Below are 8,412 nucleotides of genomic sequence, written 5' to 3' on the forward strand. Positions count from 1 at the left end.
ATTTTCAATTTGGATGGCTTATGCGTTTGCGGATGCCATTTTGGATTATCAGTATTAAGGTACTGATCGTTTTATTTCATGGTTAAAACCTTTCTCATTTTGGGTATTTGGAATCTGAATTGTGGTGAAGTTTCGCTTTTCTTAGTGGAAATTATTTTTTCACTATCTGGCCAATATTGTTGGAGCTTTATCAGCGAAATGAATGAATGCTTAATTAATGTTTGGCGTTGGTGTTGGGCTGAATATGACAGACAATTTTTCATTAAGCTACTTTTTTGGTAGGGCTCAAAATCATTTGGTTGTACAAGGAGAGCATGGAATATTGGTTCAGTTTTTTGGACACATTCAGGATTCACATAGTTTCTTTTTGATAAATGCTATTTGGGACAATTGTTTCAACATTGTTGGACATTTTCTGTGGGACTTTTTTTTCTTTTTTTCATATGTCATTATGTGTTTTACATTACTACTTTAGATTCTAACTCTGTTGGCAACAAACAAAAGAGATTATTCACAGTTAAAAAATTTTTCACTATTGGGCAACATTGTTGGGGGTTTATTGGCGAAAAGAAAGAGTGCTTAACTGTTTGGCATTGGCATTTAGCTAAACACGACGGAAATTTTTTCACTAAGCTGCTTTTTTAGTTGGGGTCAAACCCACTGGGTCGAGCAAAAGAAAGCACAGAATATCAGTTCAGTGTTCTGGTCACATTTGGGATTTGCATTGCTTCTTCTTGATAACGCCATTTGGACAATTGTTTCAGCATAATTGGACATTTTCCTGTGGGATTTTTATCCCTATATTCATATGTTTGTGTTTTATTTTATTACTTTAGATTCTGACCCTATTCGCAATGAACAGAGCAATGAATATTTTATTATCGGGGTCGGTTGGTTGATTACCATTATTGAAAGCATATGCTGGGAGTGCAGTATTTGAACAACGTAGTAACAGGGATTCTGGCAACTACCAACATATTTGGTCAGTCTAGAATTGTGTTGGATTTTTTTTTCACATTAACAATTGTTATTTTATTATTTTAATATTTATATGTTGATGGCCTGTTATCTGACTGTCAACTTTGATTCACATATGAACATATATATGATGCTTTTTAGTCATTAGGGTTGTTGTTTTCATTTCAAATTTTGCATTGTGGTTATCAGACGTATGACCATTGATGAACCAGGCAACTGAATGAATACAGGGGTATTCAATATTTGAAAATATCCCTAACAGGGGTCCTGCTTGGAATATCGCCAGTGTACTGATTTCACTTTAAATTGTATTCTCAACTTTGGGGAAGGTAAAGAAATACATACAGGTGCCACTTCAGAGTCACCATACATTTCATTGAAGTGCTCTGGCACATTGGTATATGATTTTGGGCTTATCTAGCTTTATGTCCTTTTGGGTGTATGAGCCCATTCAGTGTCCTTATACATACTTATATGAAGGGCAGACCTGATTAACAGCTGTTCACAAATATCATGTAAGGATCAACTATTTTGTATATTCGGACAAGATATTTGGTCCAACAGATTATTCAGGTGTATATTTGCTCATATCAACCATGTCTTGAGTTTTTGTTGTTTATATGTGATCTTTTAAGATGGATATTGTTGTTCACATATGTTTATACTTCCATTTGAGCTCTGAATTCTATAGGTTGGACAATAGGGGTCAGGCATATCCATATACATATACATACATTTTATCTCCTAAGGATTATCCCAATTATAGTGTTTATGCTGTTTAGCAGTGGTCTTATTTATTAGAGACCTATCTGTGCAATATATACCTAAATAGCTTTATTTAGTTATTTGTATACATGTGGGATTTGATCCTTCGAGATATTTTATTATTTTTTTCGTAACTATTGTTCAGTTATTCTTTCATTTGGATAATTTTTACCCAAAAGGTCCATTATTTCCTCATTGTTGGTCAGACAGTCTCTGGTGATTTCAACTTATGTTGTGATTTTGTTTGGAATTCTCTACATGAGTATAAAAATAGTAGCACCTTTGACTATTTGCTGAACTCACTAACCTATTAGTGTTTCTCAAGCAACCCAGCCCTCTTTTTGGGTCCTTTTTGTATCTGAATAGATCTTTTGCAGTGGCGGGCAGCTTATTGTCATGGATCTGGATATGATATTTAAAGGCCTGTGTGCCGATAAAAATGACATTGGAGTTTTTTGTATATCCCATGATAATGGTACTGAACAACAAATGGATCCAGTTGACAGTTGCAACTCTGCTTTTAACAGGCTGAGTAAAGGCATGAAAAGTTTGCAAACAAATATTTGGCATTTGAGGCTTTTTAAGGCCTATATGAATAAAGACATCACCCCAAGGTTTTTGAGATTTAAAATTCAACCACTTGTGGGCAAGATAGATGACATCTTGATGCAAGAATGGTATCAAGCTCAACAACAGGCCTCCATGACTTTTGTATGGATTCTCAGCTCATACTATGAACGGATCATAGAAACCAACACCAGTGAGGTTAGGGATTTATGTGGGGAGCTCAAATCTTTTGAGGGACACCCACAATATTCCATCTGTCTCAACAAACTGTCAAAGGAACTACTTGTTTTTGAAAAACAGATTAAGGATAAAAAAATCAAGAAATTCAACAGGGACCTCACCGACTATCAAAGGGGTAGACCTTTTGATACATCCAAAACAGTTAGGTTTATGGAAACTAGACAAGTCACAGGGGGAAGAAATAAAAAGAGACCCAGATCTATTTTGAAAGGGTCCTTCAACACACATAGTAGTACATCTGCAGAAGAATCATCCACTACAGACACTGATGTGACCAACACTAAGGAATCTCAGGTCCTTAAAAAACAAAGAAGCAATACCCACTCTTTAAACATGTTAGGAGGAGGGGTGGGAGAAAACATAGAAAACACAGAAAACACCAAGATAGACACTATAGAAGGCTTGCTCCAAGTGTTTATGACTCAATAGACTATAATATTTTGAATATTTTAAGGACTGTGATAACGGATGACCAAAAGAAAGTTGTGAATAAAGGTTTTGAACTATGTGCCAGGGTTATTTGTGAATGATTCTGATATTGTTACTGATGTTAATAGCTTTTGTCGTAGAATCAGTCTTAAATTGTTCTTTGGGTCTATGGATTGGTCTCAAAGATCTAGTGAATTCAGATTCTTAAAATCAGACTTTGTTCCACCCATGAACAAACATGTTGGCATTTTCCAACAGGCAGTTCTTAAAGATATTCATTTCAATTTGGGTCAGTTCTTCCCCTTGAAACATAATTTGTCCAGTGCTGAGTAAATGGCACTACAAGAACTAAGAGATAACAAAAACATTGTCATTATACAGGCTGATAAGGGTGGGGCTACTGTCATCATGGACATAGATTATTATCTGGGGGAGGGAAATGAACAATTGTCCAACCCTTCCCATTACATGAAGATTCCTATTGACCCTATGCCTAATTTTAAGCAAGAAATTGACAAGTTTTTAAATTTGGCAGCCTTGGAAGGTATTATATCTGAATCTGTCAAGACATACCTTATGGTGAAGGATCCACAGAAACAAATACTCTATCTCCTACCCAAGATACACAAATCCCTTAGCAACCCCCCTGGAAGACAAATTGTTTCAGGTATAGGTTCTTTAACTGAACCTTTATCTGAATTTTTGACAGTATATCTTAAACCATTAATTGGCATGATTCATGCCAGGATACAATATACCACTCAGTTTTTACAATTGGTTTCAGACACCCAACTTGAACCAGGATGGTTGCTGTGCACTCTGGATGTTAAGGCTCTGTATACCAATATATCACACTGGGCGGGACTTGAAGCCCTTAAATATTGGCTAGATAGAGCACAGTTATAGCCGGTGGGATTCAACACACTTTTGTTTTGGTCTGCATGGCTGAGCATGTTCTGGATAAAAATGTATTCCACTTTCAGGGAGAATGCTTTTGGCAAATTAGGGGTACTGCCATGGGAGCATCTTTTGCTCCCATTTATGCAGACCTCTTCATGGGCTACATTAAGGATCAGTTGATTTATGATCCTACACATAACATTTATATTGAGGAACTGGATGTTTGGCGCAGATATCTGGATGACTGTTGGCTGGTTTGGTGTTCTGATGAACAATACCTATTGGAGTTTGTGCAATATTTGAACCAGAACAAATGGGGTATTGAATTCACACTGACTTGTGATTTATGTGAGATCAATTTTTTGGATGTCACCATTACCCAGAATCCAGATGATACATTGAAAACTAAAATGTTCCGCAAATACCCCCAATACAACAACTTGTTACATGCCATTAATATGCATCCCAGTCACATCATCCGGAATATCCCCAAATCCCAGTTCCTCAGAATAAGAAGGATTTGTTCCTCAGAAATGGATTATACGGAATCTCAGCATGACTTGGTTGGCAGGTTTAGAGCCAGGGGCTATAGAGAATTTGACATCCAGGGTGCCAGGCAGGTGTCACCCAGCTCAGATAGAACATCACTCTTGATATATAGGGAGAAAACCTAAGCTGAACAGGTGGATTCCATTAGGCTTATTACTACATATGGATGCAATATTAACATGATTAAAACTATCATTTCCAAACATTGGAATATTCTTTGTGCCAACGATGAATTGGTATCCCTTTTGGGACACACTTGTCAGTATGGATATAGAAGAGGCAAAACATTAGGTTCCTTCTTCTGCCATTTCAAAAGAGTGAGTAGTTCCGGGGGTATGGTATGCCACCAATTGACCATGATGGGGGATAGGCTTTGGGGAACATACAGATGTGGACATTGTTCCACTTGTCCATATATTTTTACATCCAAACAGTTTTCTAGTAGAAACACAAACCGTGTATATGACATGAAATTCTTTGGGAACTGTAATAGTGACTGGGTTGTGTATCTTGTGACTTGTACATGTGCTGCTTTCTAATCGGACAGACATCATGACCACTTAGAATGCAAATGTCCGAACATTGAAGTGACATGCATATCAATAGGGATACCAATGCTTTATACAGACACTGTCTACACCACAATTCTGCCAGATTTCAGTTTACGGTAATTGACAAGGTCCATGGTGGCAGATCCAATAAACAGGGATGGCATTCCATTCTCAACAAGAAAGAGAAGTATTGGATCATCAAACTGGGTGCTTTGCTTTCGCCTGGTTTGAATGATCATTTATAAATTTATGATGTATTATCATTATTTTTTGTATTTATTATGTTTAATGCATATTGCTCATTTCATATATTTTTTATATTTTTTTCACACAGAAAACCATCTGAACAAAGAGAAGAATTCTGATTGGAGGGCTTACCTCATAAATATGTGTGGTGTACTGCTTATGTGACTACAATTTTTTTCCCACTGATGAAAGCCGTTGGGCTGAAACAGGTCTGGGATTTATTTATATAATAAATCTTACGTGCTAAACCTCACAACTTATTTTATGCTGTTTTCATTCACTGATGTTTGGTGCTGGCTACTTTTTTCAGGTTATGTTGGCTTTTTGCCTTGCACCGGTCATACTTGCAGAGGACTTTGCTTTTGTGATGTACTGAATAAACCAGACAATATGGCAGGAAGAGTCTCACACAGGTTGTATGTAAATAAAAGGGTAACAGCCTGACAATAAAGGTCTAACTCCTGGACTGCTTGTGTTTATTCTGGTGTCATATGGTAATGCAGTGTTGCAATCTCTTAATAGTACTGTTGTATTAAGCACTGTTACCCACACTGTGCTACATAAATAAAATGTGTAGGAATGTCTGTATACGACTGTTGTAATCACAAGGTCATATTGTACAACTAAGGGAGACTTAGGCAAAAAACAGTGAAAAGATAAGACAACATAATCCAAATAACACACTCAACTGAGATGTAAACGGTTGTATTTTTAGCAGCACACACAGCCATGGTTCGAATCCTGGGAGTGGTAGTAAGCTGTATGCAGAATCATACCCCTCAACTGTACAGATATTTTGTCAGAAAGTTCAGATAATTGGCTTAATTTTCCTGCCTATCACCCCATCCCCCTGGCAAATCAGTGGGATGATCACAGAAGTTTAGGCAGCAAATAATGACATACAACTGATTGTCAGACATCATAACTGTCGGAAATATATCTATAAGAACAAACCTGTCACTCTAACAACTCACCAAAATGTTATAAGAGTAATATGCAAAGTATGTCCCATCTCTACCCCAATGTTGGGAAGCAGTGACCAGTGTGTGCAGTAACAGAGTGAGACGTACGTGCATAATAATAACATGGAATCTGGTAATATGTGTGGCAGCATTCAGGTAGTATTAACAAACATTCCCTCCACAGGTCTGTCAGATACAAAAACTGTGCCTAGAAGTAAAAGATTGAAATCCTGGACTGGTACTGTTTAGTCTGGTATTGTATGGCATTGTTAGTGTTGTAGTTTCTCTGAATAATAAGGTATTACTCATCACTGCCATCCACATTGTGCTACATAATAAAACTGTCTAGGAAACCTTGTATAAGGGTGTTGTAATTACAAGGTCAGATTGTAAAACCACGGGAGACTTATACACAGAAATCAGAGAAAAGTTACATAGCAATGTCTATATAGCACACTCAACTGTGATGTACACTGTTTTATTTTTAGCAGACATATCCATGGTTCAAATCCTGGGAGTGGTAGTAAGCTGTATGTAGAATCATACCCCTCAACTGTACAAATTTATCCAGAATGTCCAGATAATTGGCCCATATCTGCTGCCTGTTACCCTGTCCCCCTGGCAAATCAGTGTGATGATCTCTGACATTTAGGCAGCATTTAATGACATATAACTGACTGTCAGACCTGTAAATATTCAGAAAATGTATATGAAATCAAATCTGTCATTGTAGCAACTCACCAAAGGTTTATGAGGGCAATTGTCAAAATATGTCTCAGTTTCACCTGCATGTTGTCAAGACTTGCCCAGAGTGTGTGCAATAAGAGATTGAGAGGTACGTGCATAACATCAACTTGGAATCTGGGAATATGCATAAAAATAGTCAGGTAGTGTTAACAAACAATACCTCCACAGGTATACCAGGTAAGAGGTGTATACTGCAGGTAAAACACAGTTCATGTATATAGTTGTCTACAAACATACCACTGCCAAACTAAGGCCATAGGGTAGTGTAATAATACCTGTAAAGTACAGATTACAGTACTAAGAAAGTATTGAAAACTACAGGGATATACAAGTTGTTAATTGACATCTTTCTCTCTCCTCCACCATATCTGCAACAATAATCTAAATACACAACTCAATGGATATGTGTACAATTAAATCTACTGTTGGGACATATGTCCTATTGTTTGATAAATATTGAAGTTTGTTTCTATGCATGTGCCATGTTGAAATACTCCCACATTGGTGGCATGCTGCCATTAATGTACCTGCATGCTGTTGTAATGGCCACTGTGGCTTCATATATGCATGCGTTCTGTTTGCTATGCAACTGTTTCATGTATGGTGTTTTGGGTTAATGGGAATGTCTATGCATGCTGTTATACATAATCCTGGAATGTGTTGACTATTACTAACACACATATGTTTTAAAATTGAAACACCATAGCACATTTGGGAAGGCTAGTTCCAGGAGACCCACCTCTCCTACCTCATCTGGCTTTGGCACCGGGCACCAGCACGTCTGGGGCCCACCCTGGGAAATCCTCATCTGCTGGTCCTACACCACCTTCAGGTGGAACTTCCTCAGGGGATGGGGCTCACCCCCCCTGGGAGCGGGTGCAGACAGGAAACTATTATCCATCATCAGGTCTGGGGTCTGGTGCATAGTGAGCTCCACAGGGAGTTCAGAGATCAGCTACACCAGCTTGAGGGCTGCGTGGCACATCTAGAGGATCAGTCTGCCCTTCCTACCCAGCCCCCAGCACAGCCATCTTTGAGGCCGTGAAGGTGCAGGGGTGATTGTCCGTGAGTGGGGACCACAGTCCCACTGTTTCCATTTGGGGGCTCATGGGCTTCCAACTTCCAAACACCCCTCCCCATCCAAGGTGTTTACCCCCCACATGTGTCATATATCACCCCTGTATGCTGTCCTGTCTGTCTTGTCTGTCATCCTACCCAACCCACCTCCCCAAATATGCCTACTATCCCTCCCCAACATCCCACTCTCACCTTAAAAAAAAAAATGCAACCTGTTCCCAAAAATAAAATCTCGCCTCATACATATCAGTCCATTTCGCACAAGTGTCCACTGGACACATGTAATCTGGTCTAATTTGCTTCACTAACAGATTATTGTTGTCCTCACCCCTGTCAGGGGTATGAGTGTCCAAATCTACCTCCAAATCAGTGTATATGCACAGCTGTTGTTGTAGAAGAAA

The sequence above is a fragment of the Protopterus annectens genome, chromosome 6.part1, assembly GCF_019279795.1.
Source record: "Protopterus annectens isolate FY-2018-M chromosome 6.part1, PAN1.0, whole genome shotgun sequence".
NCBI classification, from domain to species: Eukaryota; Metazoa; Chordata; order Ceratodontiformes; family Protopteridae; genus Protopterus; species Protopterus annectens.